The sequence below is a fragment of the Phocoena phocoena genome, chromosome 2 (assembly GCF_963924675.1).
Source record: "Phocoena phocoena chromosome 2, mPhoPho1.1, whole genome shotgun sequence".
Classification (NCBI taxonomy): domain Eukaryota; kingdom Metazoa; phylum Chordata; class Mammalia; order Artiodactyla; family Phocoenidae; genus Phocoena; species Phocoena phocoena.
Window position 1 is genome coordinate 128,329,740 of NC_089220.1, and position 24,391 is coordinate 128,354,130.

Sequence of the window (24,391 nt, forward strand, 5' to 3'; positions counted from 1 at the left end):
TTGGATTAGGCCTTAAGGAACAAGAAGAACAAGAAGCTGGCTTTTCATGTGTGAGAAACGATCCCCACAAAGCACAACTTTCTTTGATCTATAGTAATGGTATAATGTGAATGGAACATAGTATAGAAAGATTGAAAATAGAGCTTGAAAAGTTTGTTGAACACAGAATTTTTCTTTTTTTTTTGACTTTAAAAGCAGAGATGTAGACTTTGGCTTGTTATTTTATAAACACCGGTTCATTGGGACAGTTTGAGTAAGGTGTAGACATGATGAAAAGCAAGACTTTAAAAGGAGGATACTGACACCAATCATTATCTTTCACCTTCCTACACACTGGTGGTGTGTAGAAAATATTGCAAATAGTGTTGTGGATACTGGACACTGGAAAATTCCATGCTCAAATAATTCAGACCCCAGAGAACTGGGTGGCTGTAAGAATGGAAGAGAATGGCCAGAATTCTAAAAAAAAAAAAAAAAAAAAAAAAATCAGGAAAGAAAGTAGAAAGAGTAAAAAATGCCTTACATCATAACACGTGGAGGGCTGCTTTATGCTGATGTTGATCTTAAAGAGTAAAAAACAGTCTTGGGGATGGAAATGTCAATAGCCTCAGCCTCACTGCCAAAGCTAGTGTCATCTTTATAACATTGTCCCATCTCAGTTTGGTCATTAAGATGTCACTGATCCTCAAGCCTACCCATCTGTAAAGAAGAGACACACTATACTACCCAAAACAATCTACAGATTCAATGCAATCCCTATCAAACTGCCAATGGCATTTTTCACAGAACTATAACAAAAATATCTCACAATTTGTATGGAAACACAAAAGACCCCGAATAGCCAAAGAAATCATGAGAAAGAAAAATGGAGCTGGAGGAATCAGGCTTCTTGACTTCAGACTATACTACAAAGCTACAGTAATCAAGACAGTATGGTACTGGCACAAAAACAGAAATATAGATCAATGGAACAGGATAGAAAGCCCAGAGATAAACCCATGCACATACGGTCATATTGTCTTTGATAAAGGAGGCAAGAATATACAATGGAGAAAAGAGAGCCTCTTCAATAAGTGGTGCTGGGAAAACTGGACAGCTACATGTAAAAGAATGAAATTAGAACACTCCCTAACACCATACACAATAATAAACTCAAAATGGATTAAAGACCTAAATGTAAAGTCAGACACTATTAAACTCTTAGAGGAAAACAGGCAGAACACTCCATGACACAAATCACAGCAAGATCCTTTTTGACCCACCTCCTAGAGAAATGGAAATAAAAACAAAAATAAACAAATGGGACCTAATGATACTTCAAAGCTTTTGCACAGCAAAGGAAATCATAAACAAGATGAAAAGACAACCCTCAGAATGGGAGTTAATATTTGCAAATGAAGCAACTGACAAAGGATTAATCTCCAAAACATACAAGCAACTCATGCAGCTCAATAAAAAAAAACAAACAACCCAATCCAAAAATGGGCAGACCTTTCTCCAAAGAAGATATACAGACTGCCAACAAACACATGAAAGAATGCTCAACATCATTAATCATTAGAGAAATGCAAATCAAAACTATAATGAGATGTCATCTCACACTGATCAAAATGGCCATCATCAAAAATCTACAACCAATAAATGCTGGAGAGGTTGTGGAGAAAGGGGAATCCTCTTGCAGTGTTGGTGGAAATGTAAATTGATACAGCCACTATGGAGAACAGTATGGATGTTCCTTAAAAAAACTACAAATAGAACTACCATACAACCCAGCAATCCCACTACAGGGTATATACCCTGAGAAAACCATAATTCAAAAAGAGTCATGTACCACAATGTTCATTGCAGCTCTATTTACAATAGCCAGGATATGGAAGCCACCTAAGTGTCCATCAACAGATGAATGGATAAAGATGTGGCACGTATATACAGTGGAATATTACTCAGCCATAAAAAGAAATGAAATTGAGTTATTTGTAGTGAGGTGGATGAACCTAGAGTCTGTCATACAGAGTGAAGTAAGTCAGAAAGAGAAAAACAAATGCTGTGTGCTAACACATATATATATGGAATCTAAGAAAAAAAATGGTCATGAAGAACGTAGGGGTAAGATGGGAAAAAAGACTCAGACCTACTAGAGAATGGACTTGAGGATATGGGGAGGGGGAAGGGTAAGCTGGGACAAAATGAGAGAGTGGCATGGACATATGTACACTACCAAATGTAAAATAGATAGCTAGTGGAAAGCAGCTGCATAGCACAGGGAGATCAGCTCAGTGCTCTGTAACCAATTAGAAGGGTGAGATAGGGAGGGTGGGTGGGAGGGGGATGCAAGAGGGAAGAGATATGGGAATATATATATATATATATATATATATATATATATATATATATATAACTGATTCACTTTGTTATAAAGCAGACAGTAACACACCGTTGTAAAGCAATTAGACTCCAATAAAGATGTTAAAAAAAAGAAGAGACAGCTAACTGTTTGCAAAATTCATTTTCCATCCTTCTGCAGAAATATCATTCTAGCCATGCATATGGCTCCTTAGTTTGTTGACACATTTGAACCTCCCTTGTAGTTAGATGTGTCATCTGATTGTGCTATTTCCCATGGAAAATGAGTGGAAGAGATTTGTACTGCTTCAAGGTCTAAGGCATAAGGCATCTGAGGGTTTTCCTTCAATTGTAAATCCACGGTGACTGGGTTCAACTATGAAGATGACAGCAAGTCCTTAAGCAACAGGGGAATAGGGAAAAAGGGGCCTTAGACCTTGGATCTTCACAGGAAGCAGCACCACCTTCTCACCTGAGATGCTCACCTGGGAATGATATGTGAGATAGATAAATCCCTGAATACTCTGCACTAGTGTGAGCTCTTTTTATTACATTAGCCTGGCCTCATCCAAATGAATTATGCCCCCCTGTTCTACTATGGGAAGATGACCTTTTAATGACAAAGGGAATGGAGCTCCTGAACAAAATGAGAGTTATAGATACTTATATAACTGGTTGATGGGGAGAACATTATATACAGCATATTGTGTCTAGTTACTTCACCTCATTTGGAAAAATTCTGTTTAAATAGCCCTTGCCAGCATTGAACCAAACAAGCAAGACTCACCAATAGGTGTGATGTGTGTAAACATATGTAATGTGTGCTCTTTGGGGATTTCAGATTCATTTTGTATGAACATTTCAGAGTCTTTACTAACATGCATTAAGAATTCCTATGGAAGAGATCTTGTAGAGTGTTTCCCACATGTGTTGACCTTGGAACTATTTTCTTTTCTTTTAGAGTTTCTTGAGAGAAAGATGTTCCATATTCAACAGTGGAGTTTTTTCACCAGTAACTCAGGTCAGATTCTTATCATTTCATTCTCTTCCTTCCTCTGCCTTACTATAAGTAGGGTGTGGGACATATATACTGGTTGTCCTAGGCCTGTTTTCCCTGTGTAGTTATTAATAATGCCCTTTTCATTCTAAAAAAGAGCTTAGGTTTGGATGACAATTTATATGGTCTGGTTTACCTCTAGGCAATTACAATCTAGGTTGGCATCTCTCTCTTTTCTCCTTTTCTTCCTTGTTCCTTACTCCTTAGGTAAAGAAGTTAGTTTGGGGATTCCCTGGTGGCGCAGTGGTTGGGATTCCGCTTGCCGATGCAGGGGACACGGGTTCGTGCCCCGGTCCAGGAGGATCCCACGTGCCGTGGAGCGGCAGGGCCCGTGAGCCATGGCCGCTGAGCCTGTGCGTCCGGGGCCTGTGCTCTTCAGCGGGAGAGGCCACAACAGTGAGAGGCCTGCGTACCGCAAAAAAAAAAAAAAAGAAGAAGTTAGTTTAATGGGTTAACAATAGTTAACGCTGGATAGAAATTCACTGGATTTAAAGAGATAAAGTGAGGTTTTGGGTAGAAATAATGATTTCATACCCAAGAAAGCCAAAACAATACATTAGATGATAATTTTAGTCAAAATTCCATCTCATTTAGTGAAAAAAAAAAAAGAAAATAACCACCTGTATTAATTATGGAACTGTACTGGTAATTCAAGGACTATCAGAAGCAGCCAACAAAAATTTCAGGCTCCAAATGTCAAAAACCACCATATGAGGTATGAAAATGAGAAATCAACAGAGTACATCAGAGCAGTAGGATATCAGCTGGGACCAAGCGAAGGATATTTCTGAAACTTTTTATGGAAGAATGGACTTATTTTGGCATTATTAATTGATTCAACAAGTACATAGTAGACATTTAGCATATTCCAGAAAGTGTGCTAGGAAATGGGACTGGAGAAGCTAACTGAGACATGTCCTGGACTTCAAGAAGCTTATGGTCCAGTTAGGTAAGACAGATTATTACATGATGTGATAATTGTTTAACAGAGGCAAGAGAAGCTAAAATTTCAGGAGAGACTGTGATCAACTAATGTAATAAATATTATTACCACTACTGTTATACTGATATTATTACATGTAAAGATTATCTGATGGGCCAGACTTCACCTGCACTATTTCAAGGATTTCTTCTGATAGTGGTGTAATGTGAGTATTACCCCATTTTACATATTAGAAAACTGAGTTTTAAGGAATTAAAATTACTTATACCAAAGGTCACAAGTGCTAAGTAATTGATTTTGAAGACTGAACGTTAAGTGGAGAGAGAACTTCTTCCTGTCTTATACTCTTTTGACTTGGCTATGGGAGCAGGAAGAAGGAAGTTTGGTTAAACTTTTATTAATGTTAAGAAAAGAGAATATGATCTAAGGACACTCCACAAGTCTGTTAGTCTTGTTAATGACTAACAAATGTTAAGATTTAATGTTCTCTTTTTCAGACTTTTGAGCATTTCAGGGTTTTTTTTCTGCTCATTCAACAACTAATGCAAAATAATTACATTTCAGTTTTGTTAATATAGTCAGATTTATACATATTTTACTATTGTCTCTAACATCGTATCCAGAAGCCACAGAGGCCACATTTATTTCATGGGGGAGGTGGGGTTTGTGCTAGAGGGTCACCAGGTGGAAAGCAACAATTTAAAAAAAGAGAAAGGCCCAGATTCCTCCTCACCCAGAACTGCTGAGGAGAAAAATGGCTGTGGAGCTCTTACACCTGTCTGCATCTGTGCCTCTGCCTAGGAGCCCCTGGGAGAACTCTTGCAACCCACTTCTAGCTTAATTGCATGCATTCAGAGATGCCTACAAATTGTTCAAAAGGGATGAAAAATGAAACCAAATTTTACATAATTGAAACAAGAACTTCACTGCAGAACATTTAATTTTAATTTTTCAAAATTCTGAGAAATGCAAAGTACACATGAAGGAAGAACATGGTATTTAATGGAATTCAGCATTTATTTGAATAGCACTGCAGAAAGCCTAAATCACAGCAGGGCTTTGTGTATTTTGTAAAGGTAATGGGAACATATATATGTGTGTAACTGATTCTCTTTGTTATAAAGCACAAACTAACACACCATTGTAAAGCAATTATACTCCAATAAAGCTGTTAAAAAAAATGGTAACCCACCTCCATTTGTAACTGACTTTGCTGCAGGTGATATGCAGTGACAGCTGACATCAGTAGCCTGCCTGTCCATAGGTGCAGTGAGCTGCTTTGACACTGTGTTGAGCTGAATAACTAATCACACTGGAATCTGAAAAACACAGTTCATGTGGCCCATGCTAACAGCTGCAGAAAAACAGTTACCAACAGAAAGAAACTGAGGATCATCTCAATCAAAACAATAACAAATGCTGACACTAACAAGGGGAACTCATCACCTGACATTTAAGAGTGTGGATAGACCTAGAGTCTGTCATACAGAGTGAAGTAGGTCAGAAAGAGAAAAACAAATATCGTGTAACACGCATATATGTGGAATCTAGAAAAATGGTACAGATGAACCTATTTGCAGGGCAGGAATAGAGATGCCGATGCAGAGAATGGACGTGTGGACATGGCTGGTGTGGGGAAAGGGAGGTGGGATAAATTGGGAGATTGGGATTGACATATACACACTACCATGTGTAAAACAGATAGCTAGTGGGAACCTGCTGTATAGCACAGAGAATTCAGCTCGGTGCTCTGTGGTGACCTAGATGGGTTGGATGGAGGGGGAAGGAGGTCCAGGAAGGAAGGTATATATGTATACATATAGCTGAGTCACTTCATTGTACAGCAGAAACTAACACAACACTGTAAGGCAACTATACCCCAATTAAAAAACAAAACCAAAAACAGTGTGTGCTCACTGTGGCCATTCTTGAGGATGTTGATAATCATGCTACTAACTTAGTAGAGTCTGATATCTTGTCTTCTGGTAGCCACTATCCCTAGATGTACATTTATCTAGTTCACATAATCTCATGTTATGGACTTTAGGAACTTTCTTTTTGAGAAAGAAAAAATTTTAGGATCAAGTAATTTGATTTTGTTACAAATGTTCAAAACAAACCAACAACAAAATAACTGTCCCTAACTTTTTTTTGCTTGCGCTGATGGATATAACACAACACTTCTCTCCAGCTTCCATGATTTCAGTCCAAATAAGGTAGCATGGTACTTCTCAACACATCAGCGTCACATGGGAACCCATTAGAAATGCACCTTCAGGGGCTCCAGCTTGGATGTACTTAATCAGAAACCCCAGGGGCATTTCTGCATTGCAGAGGCCTCCAGTTAATTCTGATGCACACAGTGGTTCTCAGTGGTTCTGAGAACCACTGCAGCTGTATAATGCTTATTGGAGAAAAGCTATGATGATATGGAACTCACTAGAATGTATGGACAGCTTTCAAAATATCATACCTATATCAGTAAAATATCTGCTTATCTACACTTGCCTCTCAAAATAAGATGTTATTTTTTTTCTCCTAAAAGGATTGAGAAATGGAAGGGAAGGGTGAATGAAACTTGCATGTATTCAAGTCTGATATGTTCCCAAATTTGTCCTAAGGATTCTCACTTTAATATCTCTACTCCTCACCAGCAATCATATGAATCAATCAACAGTACTTTTATTTTAAGACCAGGAACCTGAGCAATTTCAACTTGTCCAATGACAGAGCTAGTACATTTCTTTTCTGAGGTCAAAACTGAAATGCTTAAAGAAGTCAGATAGATAATATAAATAAGTGAAAAAAGACCAGTAAATGACAAAAAGTACAAATGTGATGGAAAAGGCAACAGATCCTCAGCATTGATTCTGGGGAAAATTAGAGAGTGTGGGGAAAAATGCATCTTCTAAAGACAGTATCTTCTAAATCTTCCTCCACTCTTCCAGATTGTAGTCAAAAGTATTTTGCACCTAATGTTGCCTGATCTGATTTGTTTTTCCCAGAAAAGACTAATATTAAATTTTACATAAAATCTTCTGGTTTTTAACATTGACATTTAAAATATGTACATTCAAAGTATTTTGAATACCAAACCAAACACATCTGCTGGCTGAGTGTGACCAGGTGGCAGCCTCTGATACATTATAACATCAAAACCAGTCTGCTTTCCCCAACAGTCTGTTTCTGACATCCCTGCTGTCTGCCAGCTTGATAGAAATACTATAGAAAACTCCCCTTTGGTATTTATTTTACATTTGTTCAGGCTCATGTCTAGTATTTCATCCCCTGGGGAAGAAATATAGACTTCTATTTCTAACAAAGTTCACTATGCTCAGCATATCAGGGTTTGCAGGGCAGCTGTCATGGGGAAGGACATCTAATGGGATGACTTCTTCAGTCCTCTGGACCAAAAGGATATTTGTACCAGGATGCAGGTCTCCACACTGGCAAGACACATTCCTATCTCACTGTCAACCAGCAAGAGCAGTAATCAATATTTCTGTAATTACTATGCTTCCTCTTTGACATAGCTAAAATCCAGTCCTGTGCTAGCTCTGCAAACAAAGCTTTTCTCAATTCTTCTTTTTAATCCTTCTTTACATATTTATTAGACCATTTTGGACCGCTCCATGCAAACTGGCTGAGAGTAACCAGCAGAATGAGCCCCACTGCTGCCTGCTCTCCCTGGACTATCAAACCATCAGTGGAGATTGGACAGGTCCTGATGAAATAAATGTTGGCTGCTGACTCTTCCAATTTTGCTGCATTCTTCCATGTCACCAGTGCAGGCTTGTCTGAGATTGAGATATTTGCAAACTGTCATCTTTCATAAATATCTGCCTTGAGTGACACTTACTCCCTCCAACACTTCTCTTTGAAATGCACCTGGTGGGCTGCTAGCCTGAGAAATTTCATTGCTTTTGATATGTGATTAGCAAAGAGATGTTTCCTCCTCCTGGTTCCTATGCCTTCTCTCCCCCACCATCCATCCCACCCCTCCTTGATCTTTCCCCTTTCTTGCCTTTTTCTCACCACCTTTGGAAAAGGCTCGAGTCACAGCTCTAAAATGCTAAAGACAGCAAATTGGTCAGAATTGTTAGGATGCTAACTCCAAAAACACTTTTGTTCAACTTGCCAAAACTACAGTGAATTGTAAACAATCTAAAGTTTATCAAAGCTTTTCAGGTTAATTTAACCTCCTCTTAACATGCAATCCTCTAAAATCTCCAGGTGGGCTCTCCGAATGTTAATATGTTTACAGGAATGGGTCTTGTCTTCTTATGTTTTTTTAACATCTTTATTGGAGTATAATTGCTTTACAATGGTGCGTTAGTTTCTGTTGTATAACAAATGTCCTTTTGTCTCTAACCTCCAACAGAAAGGGAAACAGCATGTTTTAATGACAAAGTTAGTAACAATATTTATTATCATGTCCGTAGCCTGTTTTTTTTTTGGTTTGTTGTAAGAGCCCCCTGCAGCAGCCAACCCTGACACCACATCAAACTCAAATCTCCAACTGGAAAAGGATCACTACATTAAATGGAATTACCCCTTATTAGAAATGAATATGTAAAGATTACAGGATAATCAAACATTCTTCATTCCTATTATATCTGATCATATTTCCCATGCATAATTTATCTGAAAGAGGTTTAATATCTTAATGTAGGATTATTTTTTTATATATTTGGATAGGAGAAATTTTAATCATAGGATTAAGAGAAGTTCTAATTTTCAGTATAATCTTGGTAGGTTTTTAAAACCCATAAAATATAATTTAGCATATAAAACCTTTAACAACCTTATTTTGCTGCAAAATTTTGCAGTGTTTCTATCTATTATCAACTGAAAATTAATTTAAATCTAGTGATTAATGAATCAATTTTCTCTCTAGGTTATAAGAGAGTTATAAAATACAGTTTTGCTCAGTTATCAAAAGATATAAAAACAAAAGTACAGTTTTGGTCAGTGTATCAAGTTGTAGTGTCTTACAGTTTTGATTTTCAATGCAAATTTGTGCCAAAAACAATGTGATGAATGTAATACGATGTAATGTAATATTATACTATACTATATACTATACTAACTATACTACATTATAATATGGCACAGTAATATGAGGTATATGCTGGAATTACCTTGATTTCCACTAGAATTTTCTCACTTGCTATATAACAATTATTTATATAATGTGATTAGCAAGTAATTAATATAAACTTATATGTCTTAACAATACACTTTTTTTTTTTTTCGGTACGCGGGCCTCTCACTGTTGTGGCCTCTCGCGTTGCAGAGCACAGGCTCCGGATGTGCAGGCTCAGCAGCCATGGCTCACGGGCCCAGCCGTTCCACGGCATGTGGGATCTTCCCAGACCGGGGCACGAACCCCTGTCCCCTGCATTGGCAGGCAGACTCTCAACCACTGCGCCACCAGGGAAGCCCACAATATGCATTTTAAAATTTATTTTTAAGCTTTTCAATTTTTATCATATATGAGTAGATATTTATTTTATCGGCTATTATATATTTTAATTATATTGTTGACTCATATTAGACAATTATGGATTTAGAGTGAGCAATTGATGGAAACTTAAAGAATCTTTCATTTGATCTCAGAAATATAACTTAATCATGCTCTGCAGATAAAAATTATGAATATCACTGGAAAAGAAACGTTCATAAACATTAATTAATTTTCCCATGTCTCATTGTTTATAGAGATATTTTATCATATCCAATTAAAATTTCCATATTAACAAGTAATTTCTTTTCAGTTAATTCTATCCATACTGGATAACAAAAATGAGATTTTTAACTAAGAAGTTACATTCAACTGAGAAATTTTGGAGTTTCAATCATTGATCATTCTAAGCACTGTCACAAATTTTACCTCACGTATTCTTCACAATCACTCCCCATGGAAAGTAAGTACTACAAATCCCATTTTGTAAGTATTTAAACTCTACTTCAGAGACTTTAAGAAACTTGCCTTCAATGAAAAAAAATATGCATATGGCTGGCTGGCAGAGGTGGGCAACAGACCTGGCTTCCTGATCACCACACCTAGTTTTTCATACTTCTCAACATAATTCCTTTCTTATTTTCTTTGGAATAATTGGCCATCATTACTGTCCCAACTCAGCACAGTACAAAAGTCTAGAGCTCTAGCAATTCTCAACTTTATGTATACATATTAATTTACTTTTAATCAAACTTGAAGCTTTCTAAAGCCTGTACAATTTTTAAGCCTTTATTTATTTATTGTTTTTAGATTAGTCTTAGTTTCACAGCAAAACTGAGCAGAAAGCACAGAGATTCCCCATATTCCCCTGTCCCTACATATGCCTCGCCTCCACTACTATCATCATCTCTCACCAGAGCAGTATGTTTGTTACAATTGATGGACCTACATTGATACATCATAATCACTGAAAGTTGGTAGTTTACATTAGGGTTCACTCTTGGTATTGTACATTTATAGGTTTGGACAAATATATAATGACACGTTTCCATCATTATAATATTATACAGAGTGTTTTCACTGCCCTAACAATTCTCTGTGCTCCACCTTTTTACCCCTCCCCCACTCCCCAACGCCTGGCAATCACTGATCTTTTTACTGTCTCCATAGTTTTGCCTTTTCTATAATGTCATACAGTTGTAATCATATAGTATGTAGCCTTTTCAGATTAAGCCTGTGTACTTTTTGTCCCTCCAGGATTTTGTTTTTGAGGCTTTGATGGCTCTAGTATACATTTTCTTGCTAAACCCCTGAGGATGCAAGACATGAACATAATCTTTTTACAACGTACAATAACTGGTCTAGTGATAGTTATTCATTGTTTCTAGACATATGTGATGAAAAGTTATGTGACTACCTATCAGGAATAGCAGAGAAGTGATTTCTGAACCAAAAAAGGAGGTGACAAATTTAGACTTAGATAGCTTCTGAGATCCTTCCAACTCTATGACTGTAAGTCTATAGGAAGGTACGTTTATACTTTTCTTTCATTAATCCTTTAATAAAACTTGCATTTATATATTTCATAAAACATTTCCCAATGATTCAGTGGAATTTTTATGTTACTGACTTGAATTTCCAGTAGTAGTTTAGATGCTTAAAAATTTTAGTCTCCATATATTTGTCTGACTTGGAAGCACTAAAAGACTCTGAATGAAGGCGGAACAAACTTCTCCTACAGTGAATCATCTCCGACAGTAAATCAATAATAAACCCATTAAAGAGATCCTTTTTAGTCTGTCTTTATTTCTTTCAATTTAATTCTGAGATTTGTTCTTTAATCATTATCTTTGTATCATAGAAATGGCATATGTCAATTCAATGATGAATTTCTACCAACAATGAGGCGTGTATTAGAATATGTCCTTTGAATATACCCTTGAGCTATCATCAACCTAATAATACATGCTTATCAACTGACTTCATTAGTGGATTTTAATTAGTCATTTTGTAATTTTGTTGCTCATTTTTCTTGGAAGTTACTCAATCCACTTTTCAAAACTTGAGCATTTTGCTTCAATGTGAAAAGCCAAATGAGGAAAATACCTCTTTCAATTTTCTTGTTCAGAAATCACCTCATAAAAATATGACAAAGTAATTTAAAAATATTTAATATGATGACATTAATGATTGGAGGAAGGGCTATAGTCTCTCTAGCAAGTTACTTCACATCAACTAGACTGACACTATCTCTGGACTGATAGTTCTAATTTGATTTAAAAAGTTGAGACCACTACTATAATTTTGCCTGGGTTGCTAGCTAGCAAACACTAAAAGGCCTTTTTGTCTCCACTCTTCACAGACTGAAGGAGTAAAGGCAGTGTTACTTTAGGAGAGGAAAAACAAACAAACAAACAAAACAAACAAACTAAAACCAAAAGAAAACCTCAAGTTGTTACTGAACCCAGGTTTGGCTGCTCCCACTCAAGCCAGTAATTTGAGAGGCAAGTATCGGTAGAAAGGAAAGGTGCTGTAATCAGAAAATTTGGCAACCTGGGGAGACGTTGGACTTGTGTCATGAGACCAACTCCAAAGATTCTGTTCAGCCATGACAGTTTTCAAAAGGGAAAATGGTGGGGGGAGAGGAAGGGTCTCAGTGAGTCATCTAGGCAGGGGGCTGGGTTCTGCTTCATTCTCTCTTGTGTGCAGGCTGCCTGACTCTCTCTTCAGATGTTATATTGCCCGAGCGATCTGCCTGCAGGATTGCTTAACGGTGCTGTTGGGTGTGGGGAGCTAGTCATTTTTTTTAAACTGCTTAATTCTTCATTCTTACTTCTTTTTATTAGGAAAAGAATAAACAGGTTAGACAAGGCATGGTGTGCGTTCAGGAGGGCACACGTCAGGAGTTACGTTAAGTTGCCTAGTGATCTCATTCCTATAATTAGGTTCTTTCAATGTTAGAAGGGAATAGAAATGTGCAAATGGGAAGGGGGCAAAAAAGCTGCTTTCAGTGGTTCTTTGAAATGCTGTTTACCAATGTTAGCCAAGTTTACCTAAAACCTTTGACATAAAAATTAACTTGTTTATTGAAAAGTAAGTTGAGCAACTGAAGCCACTGATACAGGAAGAATGTTTTCCCCACCTCTTTCAGCTAAGAGAACAATGAAAATTGGGTAGAAATCACAGCGTAAGTTTAGCATTTTGGTTGACCCAGAATAGCCCCTCATTTCATATTAATTGAATAAAGATATAAATTAATCAATTAAAGCATGTTTTGGAATTCCTGATTAGTTAGAAAATGTCTTATGTACCATTTCATTTTATCTTTCAATATCATATCAATTTTACTTTCAATTCATGACCATGTTTATTTGTAGAACATCTACTGCATGAAAGGCTTTTCACTATGTGCCAGAGTGGATATAAGAATAAATGAGACACATTTCTTGGCCTCAAGGAGCTTACAGAATAACATTTATTTTTCTTTAATAGGGTATAGTCAATCTTGAAAACAACCTGAATTCTACTGCAAAAAAAATAGCACCTGTAATTGTGGGGTAGAGTCTCTGGACTCATGAGTTTGCAACCTGTTTCTTTTGTGAGTCCATTGTTATCAAATAGAACATTTGATATTTAGTTTGCAATGAGAATCTTCAATGCATTGCCTGCATTTGGAAATCTCATTTGCAGCTGTGGCCGCCTGATTTCCAGTGTCCAGATGGATCCTGACTACATGCCAAATAATGTTTAGGCCCCATGAAATTCATTAGGACTATTACTTCTGGCATGATTTTAGGGGAAGAAAAAGTCCTTGTCCAAGAATAAACCTCACTTCTTGCCTTTATCTGGCTTTCTGAGTCACCAACGAAAAGTTTTAAGTGTCTGATCTGGACGAACTCCAGGGTCCCTTCTTGCTTCATATTTAGAGATATGAATGCCCCCATAATTGTCCATTGTTTAATGTATTTTGCTTGCATAAACCTGCAGGCATACTGCTTTATTCTTACTGCTACACCCCGTACATTGGTGCTTGTTTTGGTGTGAATAGGCCACTCTGCTAATCTGAACTTGTATTGTCATTCGAAAACATGCACTCCTAGCTTTACAGTAATGTGATTATGGGTCTCAAATCTATCTCTGTGTATGTAGAGGCACTTTACATCTGAATACCTCTTCCCCAACACACAAACACAGACATACACAAAGACCCACAGGTATGCCATTTCTCCTCCAAGTTAATCAAATTTAAAGGGTTGACTAGGAAGTAAATTCAACATCATGGGAGAAATGACTGGCCCTTAGAACACAAAAAAGACTGCTCATTCACATGAAAAGTGGAACGAAATCACCCAAAAATTACACTTCAAGCAACAGTTCATCCATTACCATTATTAGACTTGAAACTTTGTTTCCTGTTTCTTTTGTATTTTTCCTGGGTTATTTTCTCACTTGTGATGAAAATAAACATAAAAACAAGGAATACAGATATAATGTAATATTTTTCTAATGTTTTCAATTAAGCAGCAGCTGCTGTTACCAAGCTGTCATCTCTGTTGCTATGGGAGTTGTGTGTCTGTGCCAGTGTAGGACTGGTTACTTTAATATACTCATCCCATTGCTAATGCTGTTATACAGAATCTCTGTTAATATCGTTAACCTAGTAGGGTTCTGAAAGGGGTTCTGTCTTCTTTATTAAATCTGCTCGTAGTTGGGAGCTCAAGATTTCTTTATATGAAACTGAAGAAGATCTCATGTATCAGATGAGACTTACAGGACAAAGAGAATCCAAAACTTAAGAATCTTGTTGGTGTTTTGAGATGCACTGAGTCTGCTATGATGCCTTGGTTTCCCTAGTATAACTGAGCACAGCATAGTTCAAAGGTACCTATAGTAAAGCAAGTACACATATTTCAGAGCACAGTGGATGACAGCCCTCACTCCATGTGTGCAGTGTTACCCTACAGCAACAGACCTCCCTGAGAATAGATATAATTCAAGAGCTAAACTTAATTGATTCAGCTCTTGGCACAAAGTCTGGTATACCAGAAGATCTGTTAGAAAAGATCTTTGCTGAATGAATGAATTTGTTGAATGAACTTTGTGTTATAACCCAGCCTTTCAGCTTCTTTGAAATGGTGAGTAATTCTCTCCTCACCCTCAAGCTCTTGCCCCTTCATCTAGACTTGTAAAATCCAGAAAGTAGCAAACTGCTACATTCATGAAAGGGTAAACTTTTTCCTTTAGCCTGGGCTTTTTTAATCCCCAGGTCCCACAACACATTTCAAAACTGACACAAGTATATCTCTTTCCCATCCCACAGTACAGTGAGTCTCACTGGGTTTTGAGGGTGCAGATTTAGTATCTGAGAGCTGGTCTGTTCTGTCCTTCAGCTGAACAAAGCAACCAAGGTAAAGCCTCAGATAAAATACTGGGAGATAGAACTGATAGACTTTATACTTGACATCTTTTTGTGACTGACTTGCCATCTCATTGAGAGCAGGAGTTATGCCTTATGCTTCTTTATACATCCTATGTTGTCTTGCATAAAACAAATGCTTAGTAAACATTCATTGTGTGAAGTTAGAGAAGAGGTTGTAGGGGTACCTTCCATACTTTCCTACTTTTCTTTGTGGCTATAGTCACTAACATTGTTCCAGGCTTCTCAGCCTTTACCTTGGCCATTTAAAAACAGCCTTCTTGCTTTTTGTAGTTTCCTTTCAGTTTCAAAGCACTTGAAGACCTAATATAATTTTATGATTGGAACAAATCTTATGTCTGTAAGTGTTTTATGAACAAATGGCTTTCCCTACACTGGTTATTGATAGACCATGGCTAGGACTAAGTTTCCTGAATGTACATGGGACTGTGAGTGAGAAATCAACCTTTGCTGTGATAAGGCCCGATTCTGTGACTGTTTGTTCGAGAAGAAAAACCTATAGTTTTTCCTGGCTAATACAGTTTTTTTCAACCACACTATTTTGTTATTTGTTCATAATACTTTTGTACTTTAGTTAGTTCTATGTCATCTGTGTCTTTACGTCTGTTCTTGCCTACCAAGTATATAACCATTAAGAAAAGTGATTAGTTTAAAATATCTCTGCCTAACTAGAGATATAACTATAGGTAAACAAATGTTATTAGCCAAAATCCCTCTATTGTAATCATCTTTAAATATACTAAATTCACTTATGAATTTAATTCTGTCCTATTCTCCTTCAAAGCACTAAAGTGCATTTGAAGATAATAGAAACAGGAACAATAACTTGAGCTAAGTTGGACTTGGTTGGTTCCCAGGTCCACTTGTCAATCTGTGATGATGAGCTAAATATCCAAGTTTCAAGTCTTCTCTTCTGTAAAATGGGAATGATCCTATTGTTTCCTTACTTTATGGAATTAGGAAATCGGAAGAAAGAATGTGTGTAAATACTGTCTGTATAGTGTAAAGTCCTATATAAATATAATGTCATATCTTATATTTCCTGTCTCCTCTCCTTCCAGCCACGTACTGAGAAGTTAAAGATTGTCCTGTAGCTTACTATGGCCAATAGAATGCGAGCCAAAGCAGGACACGTCACTTCTGGGCAGAAGATTTAAAACCCAGTGATTGATTCTTTAGTCCTTTTTATTTGCCATGGTATGCAGCAGTGCTCCAGATGGTAGTTGCTCCTTCAACAAGGACATAAATTTCATCTCAGAATAAGTGGTGGCTTCCTGTAGTGCTAACTTGTAGGTTGTTAGATTGCATTCAGAGTCAGCTGGGAGAGTGAGGTGATTGATTAGTAGTGTCGGTCAAGAGTGAGGAAAGTGACCTAATACAAATGCTATTGTATTCACCAAGCAGGAGTCCACAACCTGCTTTTTAAAAATGGGAAGCTGAAACCCAAAGAAGATCAGTGACTTGTTTAGGGTTGCATAGCCAGACAAGGGTAAAGTTGGAATATTATTATTTATTTATTATTTGTGCTCTCTGCTTCCATTAGAATGTAGAGGTAGTTTAGAAGATAAGGTATGTATGTGTATGATCATATAATTTGAACAGAAGTAGAAGGCTTACAGTCAAGGAAATTGAAAGGAACGAGACTTGCCAAATGCAAAGTCTGCTGGTGTGTTTATTGTGACTAAGTAATGTATCTAATTCTGAGGTTCCTAGAAGTCAAGGTCCTTCTAAGTTATTGGTGCTTACATTTGGCTTTAGCTCTCTTCTGTAACTCACTTTATCATGTGCCTGAACAGAGAGATACAATTATGGGTTTGACCTAGTTTTACCAGAAAGGACTGTAAAACCAGTGGCATCAAAAAAGCAAGGGAGCCTAAGACTCAGGAATGAGTTAGCTGGAAGTTACTAGGTCATTCTAAAGCTGGTTAGCATACCTGTTCCTGAGGAAATATAATTCAAAACCTGATTGAATTTGTGGGTTATTTAACAATATTTGTTGAGGTTTGAAAGGAGCACAGTTACCATTTTAGCAACTGGAGAATGATTCAGTTAGTAGCTCCACAATTCTGCTGCTGTGCTAGATTCAGGAGGATGCTCAGAACCTGCCAATTAAATGAAAATCTCTTCTCCTTACCATTCTGATGGCCTGTCTCAGGGAATTCAACTTCAGCAAAGCTGCAAACAAGCCTCAAAATTTGTGGAAAAAAAGTGTTAGAATTGGAAATAAGCCCAATCATCACCTCAGTGAAACAACTGACTCAATTTATCATTAACCAACTTTAGTGTACATTTTTAAAAGTGAAGAATTCTTCAAAAACACTTAACAAAATACCATTATAAAACCTAAAGAAATCAATAATAATTTCTTACTATTAAGAAATAGTAAGGGGGGAGGAGAAAAGGGGAATTGTACAGTCTATTTCAATCTATAGATTTCTCTCCATGTATTTTTTCCTTGCAACTTACCTTTGATGACCCCGCTATTTTTTTCCTATAAAATTTTCCACATTGAGAACTTTGCTAATTTTATCTTTGTTCTCTCATGTCTGTATTTCCTGTTCATAGGTTGTTGGATCAGTGAATGATCAGATTCAGGTTCAATTATTTAGCAAAAAATATTTCATAGATACTACCATGCATTACTATCAGGAAACACATAATATCTAGATGTGTGTGTGTGTGTGTGTGTGTGTGTGTGTGTGTGTGTGTGTGTGATGTTTGCATTTACCTATTTATTTTAAAATTCCCTGTCACCTCTCACCTAGGGGTAAAGTTACCCCTCTGGAGAGTAAGAGCCTCTAAGATCTCATAGCTGATAACCAGGTAGACTTTTCCAACCACATAAGTGCTTGTGCCAAGTTGAGTGATTTCTTATAAATGAATCATGAAATTTCCCAGTAATAGGAAAATATAATCACACTAATCATGAAATTTCCCAGTAATAGGAAAATATAATCACACACATGTTGATTCACTCACTACAAGCACTCTTTTGCTATTGATTAAGGACTATAGGTAAAAAAATAAATTAAATAATGCCAAAAGTTATCATTTATTGAGCACTCATTATATTCCAGAGATTGTTCTAAGCTCTTTATGTGAATTTACATTTCCTTCTTTTTTAATTCTGATAAAGTTTTCCAGCCAGGATTTCTTCATCTACTTACTAAGGATTATTGAGTAACTACTATCAACCAGGCACAGTTCTGTGAACTGGGTTCATAAAGGTTCAATCACTCACCCAAGGTCACAGACAGGATTTAAATTGTAGGGGATTGATTAAATAGGCTGAAGTATATCCACACAGTGGAATGCTATACAACTATAACAAGAAAGGAGACATTATTTTCACATCCTTGTGTGGCTGATCTTGTGTAGTTCATCATTGTGAGGTTAAGGAAAGAAAGAAAATTGGGACAAAGTGTTTATAGCATTTATATCTTAGACATTGTAGTACCTAAGGAAGATGAAGGGTAAATTAAAACCAAAAAGAGGAAAAAATATGCTTAGAGCTAGAGGAGGGATAGAGTAAGGTGAGGGGATAGGAGAGGTAGTTAGTCTTCTTTAATCATATTTATTTTGCAGCCTTGTAAAAGGATGGAATCACCTCTAGGGACAATATCATGGAACAGAAGGGAAAGGGAGAAACTAGGAGAAGGTAGAGCTAATTAAATAAACAGGATTTTAATATAATTAATTATTATAATTTAGAATACTATAAACATTAATTATAATTATTATATTAAGTGTATAAATATGCATTATATATTATTTTATATTAAATCAATATTCTTGGAGAGACATGGGAATGATACACCCATAAAAACACAACCATCCAAAAGTCTGAGAAATTTCACATTTTCTTATTACTTAAAACATTAAATAAATAAATAGGTAAATGACAAAAGGGCACAAATGAAGAGAAATGAATGAGCTCAAAGTTCATTCTGAGGTGTTTCTAGTAGAACACAGTGCAAAAGAATAAAGCAATGCAAAAAATATTGAAGAAAGTTTAAGAAATCCTTAGAAATCTTCACTTCCTTTAACAAAGAGTTCAAAAGGAGCAGGTAGAAACTATTGGATGGAGGGAGGAAGTACTTGAAGCAACAGTGAGGGAATATTCCCCATGGTTAAGAAAAGACAGAGCCGCCCACTTTAGGGGCTCACCCAATTCCAGAAAAAAAGAACAGGAGGGAGAATATATATATATATATATATATATATATATATATATATATATATATATATACATACTCTTAACACACAACAGATAATACACAAAAGAAAAGGAATCCACTAGTTTTACCTGGCCTTTCCTACAAGACCAGATAAGCACAAGTCTTAGTTGGTGCTTCACCATGGCACTCAGTATAAAACCTGCCATCTAGCAGGGGATAAGTCACTGCTTATTACAGGAAGAGTACAAAAACCAGAAGAAGGCTGAAGCTCTGAAGACAGCCTCCATTGATTCATAGCTTGCTGTGGGACTGGTGGCCTCCTTCCAGCGAGGGACCATCACAGTGCAGGGGAAGATACATTACAGGGGGTCAGGAAGCATGGCTGTTGGGTTTGGTCTTCCCATCAAATAGGTGTGTGACTTTGGGCAAATTTCTATCCCCTGCTAAGCTCCCATTTCCTTGCCTATAAATGTAGGAGTTGAATTTGACAATCTCTGAAGTCCATTCTAGCTTTATCCATTCATGTCCAGTGAAGCTCAGCCGCTCCTCCAGCTGTTATTTTTCATAAAGTTTTACCCACCTGTGAAGCTGCTTTGATATGGCTGCCATTATGCTTTCTTCCAATTTTAGGACATTTTCTGCTTTCTTACTTTACTAGGCAATCCATGTTGTTCAAGGCTGACTCTTCTTAGATAAGTGTCAAGCATTTTCCTTAAGATTCTGTGCTGATGAAAAGTTTTACCTCATGTAACTTGAGAATTTCTCCAATGGAAGATGTCTGTTTAAAAAAACACAGCTAACAGTGCGTGATGCTTTTCCAATGCTCAGAAACTAAACTCTATTGCTTCTCATATGCTAAACTATGCATTAGGGCCCCTCTTGCCCTTTGGCTATCTTTCCATCTATTTATGATTCTAGGTGTAGAGGTGTAATGGCATGCTACCTTTTAAGATCATATTTCATGTTGATATGATTCTACAGGAATAGAGAAAATGATTGAGTGATTGCTTACTGAGTACCTTCTACGTGTCAGACACTTTCATAATGAAAGTCCTTGGCAGCTTGGGGAGGTAGGTGTTATTTCTTCTTTAGAGGTACTGAAATTAAAGGTCAGAATGCTAGGCATTTGGCCCACCAAACTTTCTGCTCCATCCTCCCTCTTCAGAGCTATAAAGTTGCAGTTGCTCTCAAAACGATAATTCCCAGTAGCGGAGCCCTTGTTCTTAACACTTAGGAGAGAGCAAGGCTCTAGCTTTAAATAAACAACTTTCTCTTGTATGGTTTCTTACCATGGACTGTAGCACATTTTGAATATCACTTAAAACATTTCTTTGACCAATATAAAGATGGCATTTAACATAACAAGATAAGCATTGTTTTTCTCAATGAAATCTGCCCAACAATTTCTTTCTAACCTGTAGACATAGAGCCAAGACCAGAAAGCGTCCCTGTAAGAAAAACTTTTACACAATCCATGCTCTTGTCTGTAGTGTTCTATTTTCTGAGTGATGGACTGATTTGGGGAGCCCATCCCCATTCTCTTATTTTAGAAGCTATTGACATGATATGCTCAGTTTTTGCTTTAAATTTCTTAAGTGTGGACCATGTTTCTTTAACATTATGCATTCTTAATGCTTTTTGTTTTAAAATTGGATGATGCCTCTTGACACTTTGATGAGTAATGCCATTTTGTGGCTGATCAATGTGTTGCAGCTATTTAATAAAGGCCAGAAACAGGTGAGACATGGTGCTCAACATCCTCCAAGAAGATTATCTTAAATTTTTGTCGATGTTGGTGAAACAGAAGTAGAGACAGGTCAGGTTAAATTTCTTCACTGCAGAAATACATTAAAAGAAGTTTTCTAAGTTACCTCACCTTTAATAAAATGAAGTCATCTTATATATTAATATATTAATATTACAGTTGGATTTAAACTCATGTAGACCAAGTTTTACTTAATAGCTAAATCAAATTGAATCTCAGATTTTATTAGTGATAAAATGACAATAAAACAGGTCTGGTCAGTAAAGATAATAACTTGATTCAGTACTTTGGATGTAAGTGTTTAAGGTTTCCATGATAAAACTGTAATTTTATACCCCAAAGTGTGTTAATAACATTAAGTGAGGTAATAGGCAAAGTGCACTGACAATGCAATACCCTCAGGACCACAGTAATAGAAATAATTTATAATGTATCAGCAATAAAATCTTTAATGTTATCTCAATTCAGGCCAGGCACATAACTGAAGTTTCAGATTACACATGTCCCTTCCCTCCCCCTGCTTTGGACACAAGTGTTAACCTAAAATAATTAAGAAAATGGTTTTCAGAGTGCAGAACCCTATCACAATTATGGGCATAATGACCAGCTTATTAACTATTTCCACCCCGATCCATTTATGTTTGATTGATAGAACTTGATTCCAAAGTTAGTAAGTAAGATTTCTAAAAATAATCCTCTGAAGTCTTGTAATTCACTCTTGGCCTCCTTTATTTCAAACAGAACCCATTTCTATTTTGACTTATACAAAGGAATATTTTTGAAGACAGAAGAACTGGTTATTTGTATGACCATAAAATTATTTTATTTTGTAAAATCCTAGCTCAATGGTTTTATGGTTCAGAAACTAGTCCCACAAATTTTATCTTTCTGGAATCAACCAAAAGAGAATGTTTTTCTAATGATCAAAAATTAAACAATTTTATTGGGTGATTTTACTCACTGTAACTTATATGGGAGTGTATCAGCTGATAACAACTTGCTCCACAGCGTGTGCACAAGGCCATGATTAAAGAGATAATCCATAAAGCACAGACCTCATAGGACACTAGTTTCCTGCATGGTTTAAAAGTACATTTATAAATAGATGGGAAATCTTGAGATTCAGTTCCTATAGCTTCATTCTGTGTTTTTTGAGTCCATTCCAAACATTCATCTCATTGACTCTAAAATCTATGGAGGAAGCCTCAGAAATTTCATGCTTGGGTATTCAAACTAACTATAATAATGGTAGCGATCATCATAATAACTTATGTTTACTAAGTTTACTATGAACTGACTTTAAATGACTAATTTGATTTCGTAAAAATGCTGTCATTATCCCAATTGTGTATGAGAGGAAACTGTTAAGGAGAATCTTAAATTACTCCACCAAGTCCTTGGGCAGTAGGTGGCCGAGTCACTAGTGAGGTAAGACTGTTTCAATTTAGAGGTGATGTTTTTGGACCACACATCACACTGCCTGGCTGTCTGTTACAGAAGCTGTTTTACAATTCTTTGGGTAAATGGCTTTAAAGATAAGGTTATCATACCTAAAGATAACAGAAATACCTTTCATAGGTGACACTCTTAGCAGGAAATCCATAACACCTTCAAATACTAGTTTGCCTATTGATTATTTATAAAAGGTGGAATGCATAGAAAGCATATGGAAGGCTAGGGGAAGATCTCCAGAAACACTTTCTATCAGCCTTCCTGACACCTTGTGTCTATAAACTTCCTTTTACTTTCAAAGGGCCTTTGCCTCCAGGTACAACCCAAATGCTGGGGCTGATGGTCCATGGGAGGGACAGCAGAAACACAAAGTCAATTGTGCAGGAGGTTCAGCAATAAATCCACTTCCTGGCAATCTTACTCAGACCTTCTTTGTCTCCCCCACTTTCACCCCGCTATGAACCTCAGTCCCAGGAAAGAAGGATCCTACTGATATATCCCAAATGCTGAGTTTCTATCCAGAGGGCTTTCCAAGAACTTTGTTTATACAAGACAGCAACTCTGCACTCTCATACTGTGCTTTCTCTTCCAGAGAAATGGAACTGTGCTCTTGGGTCTAAGGCCTAGAACTTGCCTGTTGCCAAACGTCTCTAATTGCTGCTTCTGGACTGCTTGCATAAATGTTTGCATGTTGTCTGAAGAGGTGATGTTGATAATATAATAACTTCTCTTTGTAATCTGGCTATATTCCTGGTCCTATATTCTGCTGCTTTGGATGGATTTTTCTCTTTAGTTTTATAGCTGGAAGATGGAGGGATGGGTGAGAGTGAGCTGATTGACTCCAGTTCTTATAATGAGGTTATGCTGAGAGGAATCCAAGGAACATGGCTTTGGTCAGATGCATGAGCTCAAACCTGGATCTGCCACTTATTTTCTGAGGGACCTTGGCAAACTCTGAATCTGAGTTACTTCATCCTTAAAACGGAGATAATAATTCTTACCTCTGAGGGCTGCTTTGAGGTTGACATGTTTGGTGATTAGCACATGGTGGATATCCCCATCTTGGTGCTTCTCATCTTTTTCCTCCAGTTTTCTGGATCTCATGGTCTGAAGCCACCCATTGGTAACTGAACTCTCAGGCACTATTACAGATTAAAACCCCTCCACTAAGGAGATAAGCGATTATGAGCTAACTACAGCCTAGCCCTGGGATTTGGAATCTAGAAGCACAGGCTGTAAAAGTTCATGCCGTACGCTTGCTCATAAGACTCATCTGAATGCAACTATCAATGTGGAAAGCCAAAATGAAAGAAGCAAATCATTCATAGATTTCTTCTTCTTTTCAGAATTCTGTGGCCTGAACTGTAGCTCCAAGTGTTGGTTGGTAAAAACTCTGTGCTGACTATGCAGTGTCCACTTCCCATCGAGTCAGGCTTCGAGGAAACATGTGAGCAAGTTTAGAGAGGTTGCTGTGTGGTTACAAAACAGAACATCTCCCACCGCATGTCAACTGGATCTGATTGTTGTTAGTCTTGGTCTCATTTATCTTGCCTGCAGGTGTACTAACTGAGAAAACCACACCCATCAGCCTAGGAGTACTTTCTCCAATTTCTGAACCATTAGAATTGGAGCAGGAAGTTTATCAGCAAACTCAGCATCACCATTTTTGGATTTCAGATACAAACTTATGATTGCCATGCCAAGGTTGACCTGAAATCTCCATGCTGCAATTTAACCCTGCTATATCCTGGA